Source organism: Capricornis sumatraensis, chromosome 19, assembly GCF_032405125.1.
Source record: "Capricornis sumatraensis isolate serow.1 chromosome 19, serow.2, whole genome shotgun sequence".
Taxonomy (NCBI): domain Eukaryota; kingdom Metazoa; phylum Chordata; class Mammalia; order Artiodactyla; family Bovidae; genus Capricornis; species Capricornis sumatraensis.
Genome location: NC_091087.1, coordinates 71,515,072 through 71,523,310, shown reverse-complemented (window position 1 = coordinate 71,523,310; position 8,239 = coordinate 71,515,072).

The following is an 8,239-nucleotide window of genomic DNA, read 5'->3' as shown; positions in this document are numbered from 1 at the left end:
CCTTGCTCAGGGATTTCCTGGCTTCTTCTCCAGTCTCCTCCTCTGGGAAGCCCTGTCTGATTGCCCCTAAAGGCCGGTCAGGGGTCCTTGCATTCTGCTCTGCAAACTCTGACCTCACTGTGGTCACTGCCTGGTCCTGCCTGTTTCTACCTCTTGGTTGGCTCTTGCTCCTCTGAAAGGTGATGAGCTCACTGTCACTGGAGGTATGTAAGCAGGGCTAGACAGCCACTGGCTGGGGACACAGTGGAGAGTTCAAGCATCAGGTAGACTTAGATTAAGTGTCTCTGGAGTCCCTCTGGGGTAACTTGTCCTGGTCTCCCTGGACCTCTCCCTGTTTTAGCCCTGAAAGTCTTCATGCGTCCTGCAAAACTTCTGTCCCAGGCAAACCAGGACTGTTGGTCATCCTGGGTCCCTGCTAAACAAGATTTTTATTTAAATGAAAAAACAAAACAAGACTATCTGTCTCTGAAGCCCTAAACTGCCCCCAACCCTGCCCCAACCCCCTCCTTCCTTCCCACCATCTAGATGTTATCCTAAGACTGGGATTCTGGAGATAAAAGTGAACACCCAGCTGCCCTGTGCCTTGGGAGGGCATGCAGGGAAGAAAGGAGGCAGGTCAGAAAGGACAGGAAGCTTCCCTGGGCCCCCCTACCTGCAGGGCCGGGGGGAGTCTCGCCTGCTGGGTCTGGAGGACTAACGAGATACTGCAGCAGTCTGTGACCCCAGGGAGGGGCTGGGACCGGCTGGGACCACGTGCCCAGGCCTCCACCCTGGTTTCCCCTGGAGCTGCAGCAGGAGGACATGAGTGGGATCAGACCAGCCTCGCTGTGTGGCCTTGGGCCAGTCGTGGTCCCTCTCTGTGCCTCCAATGCCACATCAGTGGAGCATTTACGAGCACCTCCTGTACCCAGCCCTGGGCCAGGCTTGGGGGCAGGGATCTCACAGATTCCCTGCCACCAGATATGCCCAGTCCCGGGGAGGGAGCCATGGCTCGCACGCTGGGCTGATGCTGGCTCCTTCGTGTGTGTTCTGCAGTGCGTGCTCAGGGCCCCCCAAGACTGCCAGAGGCCAGGCCAGCGCCATGGGCTTGCCCAGAACTGGACAAACCACCGGGTGACAGAAAGAGCCCCACCAAGGCCCCTGGCGTCCTCGGCAGAGGCCTCGCCTCTCCCACTGCCACGTGGGCCGCAGCACCAGAGCTGGGGGAGCGTGATGTCAGAGGGGCCGGGCTCCCGTGCCAGCTTCCCCTGCCCTCCTTGGTGACTGGGACGAGCTGACCCCCCGCCTCGGTTTCTCACCTGGAAGCGGGAGGGGCCTTCGCTGAGGACCGGCACCAAAGCCAAGACGCCCTGGAGGACGCTCCACCTCCCACTCTGCAGCAGCCTGTCTGTCTGTCTTCTCCTGAGTCCCACCCAAACCAGCCGCCTGGGGTCCACCCGGCTGGAGCCGGTTCCCTGTGCGCAGGCCACTTCCTCTTCCTGTCCCGGCCCCAAGTCCCTTCCTGTTTTCTTTAGGGTGGGAATGTGTCCTGGGGAAAAAACAACTTGATTCCTCAGCTCTGGAGGTCACTGCAGCAGCCACAGGCCCACTGCGTGCGTGTCTGTGAACACGTGCGGCAGTAGTGTGGTGCACACCTGTGTGCATGGGAGTGCATGTGTGCGTGTGCACATTCCTGCGTGTGCAGAGGCGGGTCCGTGTGTGCATGTGTGTGTGCGGTGTGTACTCTTGCGCCTCCACCCTCTGTCTGCTGGTCATCGGTGTCCCTGTCGTCGGACAGCAACCAGGCTGGCGTGGTCTTGGCTCCTGAATGTCTGATGCCACTTCAGTCACCCACGGGCACTCGTGCTGGGGCCTGAGTGGGACGTGGGCACAGCCTCGTGGGGGGCTCACGGGCACGTAGGGGGCAGCAGGGTGAGGGCAGGGCCAGGGAGGAGCAGGCAGGCACCTAGACAGGGAGCCGACACCCGGGCAGGAAGAGGGTCAGCTTCAGGGTGGAGGTCAGCCCTGGCCCAGAGCTTGGGGCACCCCGGGAATGGACGAGGTGGGAGACAGGGCTAGGGGGCAGGCGGACTGCCCTGTGGCCTTGGCAGTCGGCTGGAGTTCAGGTGCTGAAAGGGAACAGAAGGTTGAGGGGGTAGCCCTGAGCTGAGGTCCCTCCCGACCCTCCCCCACACTGTGTGGTTTCAGGGGGAAGCCGCGCTCCCCTTTCCAGGGGAGGGCGACCACCAGCCTCGCAGTGACCTCGCCTGGGGACCGTGAGCCCTGCACCTCCCCACACCCCCACACCTGCTCCCCCACCAGCCCCCCGAGTTCCCACTGTTCGGCCAACCTGCACCGGCGCTGGGAGCGAGGGGACCCGGGAGGGTGGGAAGGTCAGAGCTGGCCTGATCAGAGGCAGAAGGGCTTCGGAGAGTGGCAGGGTCAAGGCGGAGGTCCAGCTTTCCATGGGCCCCGGCTGGGCCTCAGGGGTCCCGGCACCTCCCTCCTGCTGGAGACCTGTCTCCCTGGGCCTTGGGGCCTCCTGTAAATAGAGGCAGGAAGGTTTCAAACAAGGAGCCTCACCTGGGGCGTGGGTGGCCATGACTTGAAGAAGGGCAGAGGATGTGCCAATTGGGTGGATCCCCCCACCCTGTGTGCGGCCCTGGGCAGGCCACCTAACCTGTCGGGGTTAGGATGGGGTGTGCGGGTATTGTAATACCTCCCGGGTCTGCCCACCACCTTAGCTTAAAACAGGTCACAGCGGATGCACCCAGAGGCACGCAGCCCGAGACACACAGATGTGGACGCTGAGACCCAAACACTCACCTCAACTGTGAGACGCAGAGATGCACAGAGATGGGGAGACCCCAGACACACAGAGGTGCGTGAGAGGTGTGAAGTGAAGCTGTTAGTCGCTCAGTCGTGTCTCTTTGCGATCCCATGGACTGTAGCCCCCCAGGCTCCTCTGTCCAAGGAATTCTCCAGGCAAGAATACTAGCGTGGGTTGCCATTCCCTTCTCCCGCGGATCTTCCTGACCCAGAGATTGAACTCAGGTCTCTCGCATTGCAGGCAGATTTTTTACCATCTGAGCCACCAGGGAAGCCCATGAATGGACATATATGCATGCAGCTTGCTCACGTACACGCGTGCACACACACACACACACACACACTCCAGTGTAGCCCTGGGAACTGGTTTCCCACACCCAAGGCCCCCTTAAGTTGATGACCGCCTGGGTGGCCTTGGGTAACCCTCCCATCTCCAGGCTCCTGGTCAGGAAAGAAGCCTGAGGGACCCGTTAGCTGCTCTGGGGGTCCCCAGGGTGTGAGGGCGTGTGTGGGTTCCCGGGACAATCCCCTTCCCCTGGGTGGGAGCCAAGGAGCTGCCATCACTTGGGGGGGGGCAGCTGGTGGTGGGCTCTGGCCTCCTCCTCAGGTTGCTGGGCTCACAGCAGGGGTGAGGCCCCCCAGGAGCACTGAGGCCCCACCATTGGGACCTTGTCTGTAGAAAGGGGCCCAGGGTCACTGTACAGCTGGGCCTGCGGCTGGCTAAGCAGCAGGGGCTCGATGGGTGAGCCAACCCCATCATCCCAGACTCCTCCTCAGCCAGGATCCCAGGGCTGCCCGGAGGCCCTGCTCCTGGGCTGTGGGAGGCAGGGGACTGCCCCCGATGCATAGCCACCCTTGCCCCACCCCCGCCCCCAGCAGAGCTGGGCCCGAGGACAGTGAATGGGGAGAAGAGACGGGCCTTTGCCCCTGCCCACCTCGCATTGACTCTGGGGCCCTCCACGCCCCACTTGGGAGGCCTGGCTTCTGAATGAAAGGCCCTGGACCACCTCCACCCCCCCACCTCCTGCCCGGCCTCTCCACCCTGAGGCCCATGGAGCCTCCTCCCAGGCAGGCCTGGGACCCGGGCACGGCAGACGGGGGCTGCCTGCCCCCCGAGCCAGCCAAGAGCGGGAGGCTCAGGCCTCCGCTGGTCCCTGTCCTCCGCAGAGACCTCAGGACCCCCACCTGGGGGTGACCACTCTGCATGACTGGCTGGGTCCAGCTCCCCAGCTGAGGCTGCCTAAGCTGGGCAAGACCAGGAAGGTAACCATGGTTTCCTCCGGGGAGAAGGAAGTGAGGGAGAGCCATGCTCTGGGAGAAATGAGCGTTTTTAAAGCTCCAGACCATCCGTCCCTACGGTTTCCCTGATTCAGAGAAATGACCCTCCTGGATAAGTCTCCCGTCGCCTGCCAGAAATACCCCCAGTGTCTGCCCCTTCCCCGGCCAGACTTATTTTTGGACATCCAGCCAGAGATGTCCAGGACTGTCTGGAGCCCAGGGTAAGGTCTGGGCAGATGTGCACTTAGGGGGTCGAGACCCTCCTTGGGGTCACACACTGGTCAGGAAGCCCCCTGAAGACGCAGGATTCTCGCCTCAGAGGAGAGCAAGCATCCGTGTAGCGCAGTGCGACGCAGGACCAAGCCCCAGCTTGAGACCCTCTGGCCCCTGACCTGAGGTCACCTGCAGGCGGCCAGCCCCTCTCGTGATCGCCCGCACTGTGTTTGTGGCATCCCACCGGCTGGACCTCCCTGACCCTGGACCAGGGTAGAGGACAGCAGGCCTGCTTTGCTGAGACCACCAGGAACCCCATCCAGTGCCTTTCTGGTGGGGCAGCTCGCTGTGGTCCTCTGCCCACCCACCACGTGGGCTGCCACCCAGGCCCTGCAGGGCAACTCCATCCAGGCCGTGGCTGGGCGGGGCCACACCGGCAGACAAAGCTCCCGAGGCCACTCCCCCACCCGGCCTGGCCAGAGACACCCCGGGGGTGCCCCCCCCAGGTCGCTCGACCCTTGGGGGCGGGGAGGGCACAGGGAGATGATGTCCAGGGCGCATAAAATGCAGTCGGGGTGTTGCAGCAGCTCAGCACTGGGGAATCAGGGCCGCTCGGGTGAGTGTGCAGGCTGGACGCGTCCTGAGGGTGAGCGTGTAGACCCATCGCACCTTGTCCAGGCTGACAGAGAGGCTGCGAGCCGGGAAAGGACCGTCGCTGCCCGCCATCCTGCGGGAAGGAACGGCAGGGCAGGGAGGGGACCAGAGCCACCTGGTGCGGCCGCAGCAAACAGCCTGACCCCGGACTCAGCTTCACGTGTTTCTCTCCCCCACCTGCCCCACCCCCGGACCCTTTCTGGGTGAGTCCAGACGGCCCAGTTCGTCCCATCGCGGGCCTGCCAGCATCGCCCCCGCCAGACCCAGGCCTCCCCACCGGAGAGGGAAGAGGGAGGCACCGAGTGATCGCCGCAGCCCCACGCGTGGCAGCGCCCCGGCCGCCCCACCAGCCTGACCTCCGCCCGTCTCAGTGGCCCCGGTTCTGCAGTGGGGACCGCGATGCCAGCCTCCCCACCGCCAGGGTCACTGGAGGCCCCAGACCACCCGTGCCTGACCGGGGGGCGGCCAGCGTCGCACCCTCTCGCCCTGACCGCTCCTTCGGGAGGCTGGGCTTGCTGGCGTCGCCTCGAGTCCCTGGCCCTCCGGACCTCCAGACCTCCGGACCCTAGGAGCGACGGAGAGGCATCGTCCACACGGCCGGGGGCCGGACGCGGATCCGAGCGCTGCGCCGGGGCGCCACCATGCGTCCCTTCTGGGAACTGCACGGCCCGGCCTCCCCTCTCTGGAGGGAACAGCTATCAAGATGCCGCGGAGGTTGGGTGTGCAGCCATCGCCCACTGTGGAAGACTCTGTGCGGGGCACCATCCTCGGAGGACGCTCTTAACTCTCGCACCAACCTTAGGATGTGGGTAATATTATCTGTCCTCCCTTATGATGGGGAGACTGGGGGCCAAGCCCCATAACCAGTGACAGATAGGGTAGCATTTGACCCCAGGAGGTCGGGCTGCAGGACCTTGGTCTTAATCCCGTCCATCTTGTCTGGGCTCCAGGGGCTGGTACCAGCCCTGCGCACCCTGGAGACTCCTGTGATGTGAAAGTCGCTCAGTTGTGTCCAACTCTTTGTGACCCCATGGACTATACAGTCCATGGAATTCTCCAGACCAGAATACTGGAGTGGGTAGCCTTTCCCTTCTCTAGGGGATCTTCCCAACCCAGGGACTGAACCAAGGTCTCCCTCATTGCAGGCGGATTATTTACCAGCTGAGCCACCAGGGAAGCTTGGATCTCCTGGTGGGGGGGGGGGGGTGGCCTTAAAAAGAAAAGTTTCTGGTCCCCACCCCATAGGCTGGTCCAGCTGGCACAGCCATCTCAGAACCACAGAAGGTTCTGGCCTTCCCTCCGATGCCCCCTCCCTCCAAGGCAGGTAGATGGAAACCGAGGGGGTGGTGTGTAGCTTGATAATGGCCCAGCTTAGAGCTCGGGTCTGGCAGGGGGCTGGGAGAGCATAGGACCTTCACTCAGCAAGGAATCTGCAGCCACAGCCGCACCCGGAGGTCCGACGCCCTGCCCAGAGGCGCAGGTGTAGCCGCTCTTACTGTAGGTTCCCACATCTAGCGGCTCTATCCCAGTGCCCAGCAGGTCACTGCCTCCCCCGAGCCTCAGTTTTCTCATCTGCTAAATGGGAAGATCCCTAGAAGCCATTATTCAAGACTGCAGCAAGGATTGAGGAGCAGACGTACAGCAAACAGACGTATAGGACACCCTAAATCCACACCCTCCTGGGTATAGCGGGCGGTGGGGGGGGGGGGGGGGAATCTGTCTGGGGCACGTATCCCAGGCAGGGAGCCCGGGACAGTTTCTTTCTTTCTTTTTTTAATTAGTTAACTTATTTCTGGTGTTTTAGTTTGTGCTGGTTCTTCATTGCAGTGTGTGGGCTTTTTCTAGTTGAGGAGGGTGGGGACTACTCTCCAGAGGGGGCACATAGGTTTCTGACTGCGTGGCTTCCCTTGTTGCAAAGCACAGGCTCTAGATGACAGGCTCAGTAGTTGCGGCGCCCGGGCTTAGCTGCTCCGCGGCATGCGGAATCATCCCAGACCAGGGATCGAACCTGTGTCCCCTGCACTGGCAGGCAGATTCTTATCCACTGTACCACCAGGGAAGTCCGGGGGTAGCTTCTTTTTCCTAGACAAACTCCCAAATGCTGAAGGAGAAACTGGGGGTGGCCCTTTCCTTGGACAAGCCCAGAGGACACGGTGGGGCCAGGTTTTCCTGCCCTTTGGCCACCCCTTGGCCCTGAGCAGGAAGGGGAAATTTCTTTACCTACCCACTGCCATGAGGGTTGCAGTCTCACTGCCTGGGCCCCAGAGGTCAGGAGGGGCAGCCCTGTGCCAAGAGATGCAAAGGGTGCAGTGGGCATTCGTGCTCAGCGGCACCAGGCTGCCCCCAAGAGAGGTCTTGGGGGCTCCAGCCTGTCAGAGGCCCTCTGGGGTGTCCATGGCCTTGTTGGGAGTAGACTAGACCACAAAGGCCCTGGGGTCCCCGAGCCCCTCAATTCAAGCTCTCAACACTGCCCACAGTTCCAGCCTCACCCTAGGAGCACAGTCTTCCACAGGAGGGAATGGGCTTCTACTAAAACAGCCTGGGAACCTGAGCGGTCTTCTCCCAATGTGGCATCGTCTGGGCGTCTCCGGGGGCAGCTTCCAGAGGTATGTCGGCCCTCAGAGAGATCAGTCTCAACATGGCCCCCATTTTACAGATGAGCAAATGGGGGCCAGAGCGTCCTGGCCCAGTCTGGCCATCCATTTTTTCAATCAACACATATTTGTTTATTGAGCATCGACTGTGCCAGGCCCTGGGTGGGCACAGGGGGCTCAGAGATGAATCACACGCAGGCCCTGCCCTCGAGGCACTCGGAGCCTGGCAGGGCAGTCGGTCATGTCAAAGGACACTCACGATACAGTGTGGTCAGTGTGGTGTTAGAGGTAGCACAGGTGATGGGGGTGGGGGAGCACAGAGGAGGGGCCCCTGGCCCAGCCGGGGGATGGCAGGAGGGCTTCCTGGAAGAGGTGACACCTGAACAGGGCTTTAGGGAGTGAGCAAGAGTTAGGGTGTCTGGCAGAGGGAGTGGTCTGTGCAAAGAGGCGGGGTGGGGGGGGGTGGACAGGTAGGGAGAGAGAAACAGCACATCTGGGTGGCAGCTGGGGGTTAGGCAGGGGCCGGTGGGAGGATGGCAGGGTTAGCGGGGAGGGGGAGCTCGGAGGGAGTGAAACAGGCAGTGGAGGGCCGAGGGCCCGCTGGGAGCCAGCGTGGAGGGTGCTCCTGGGGATGGGGGTGGGGGAGCAGGGTGCCCAGGGCCCTGGCCGAGGAGTGTGGTCCCACCCGGGCC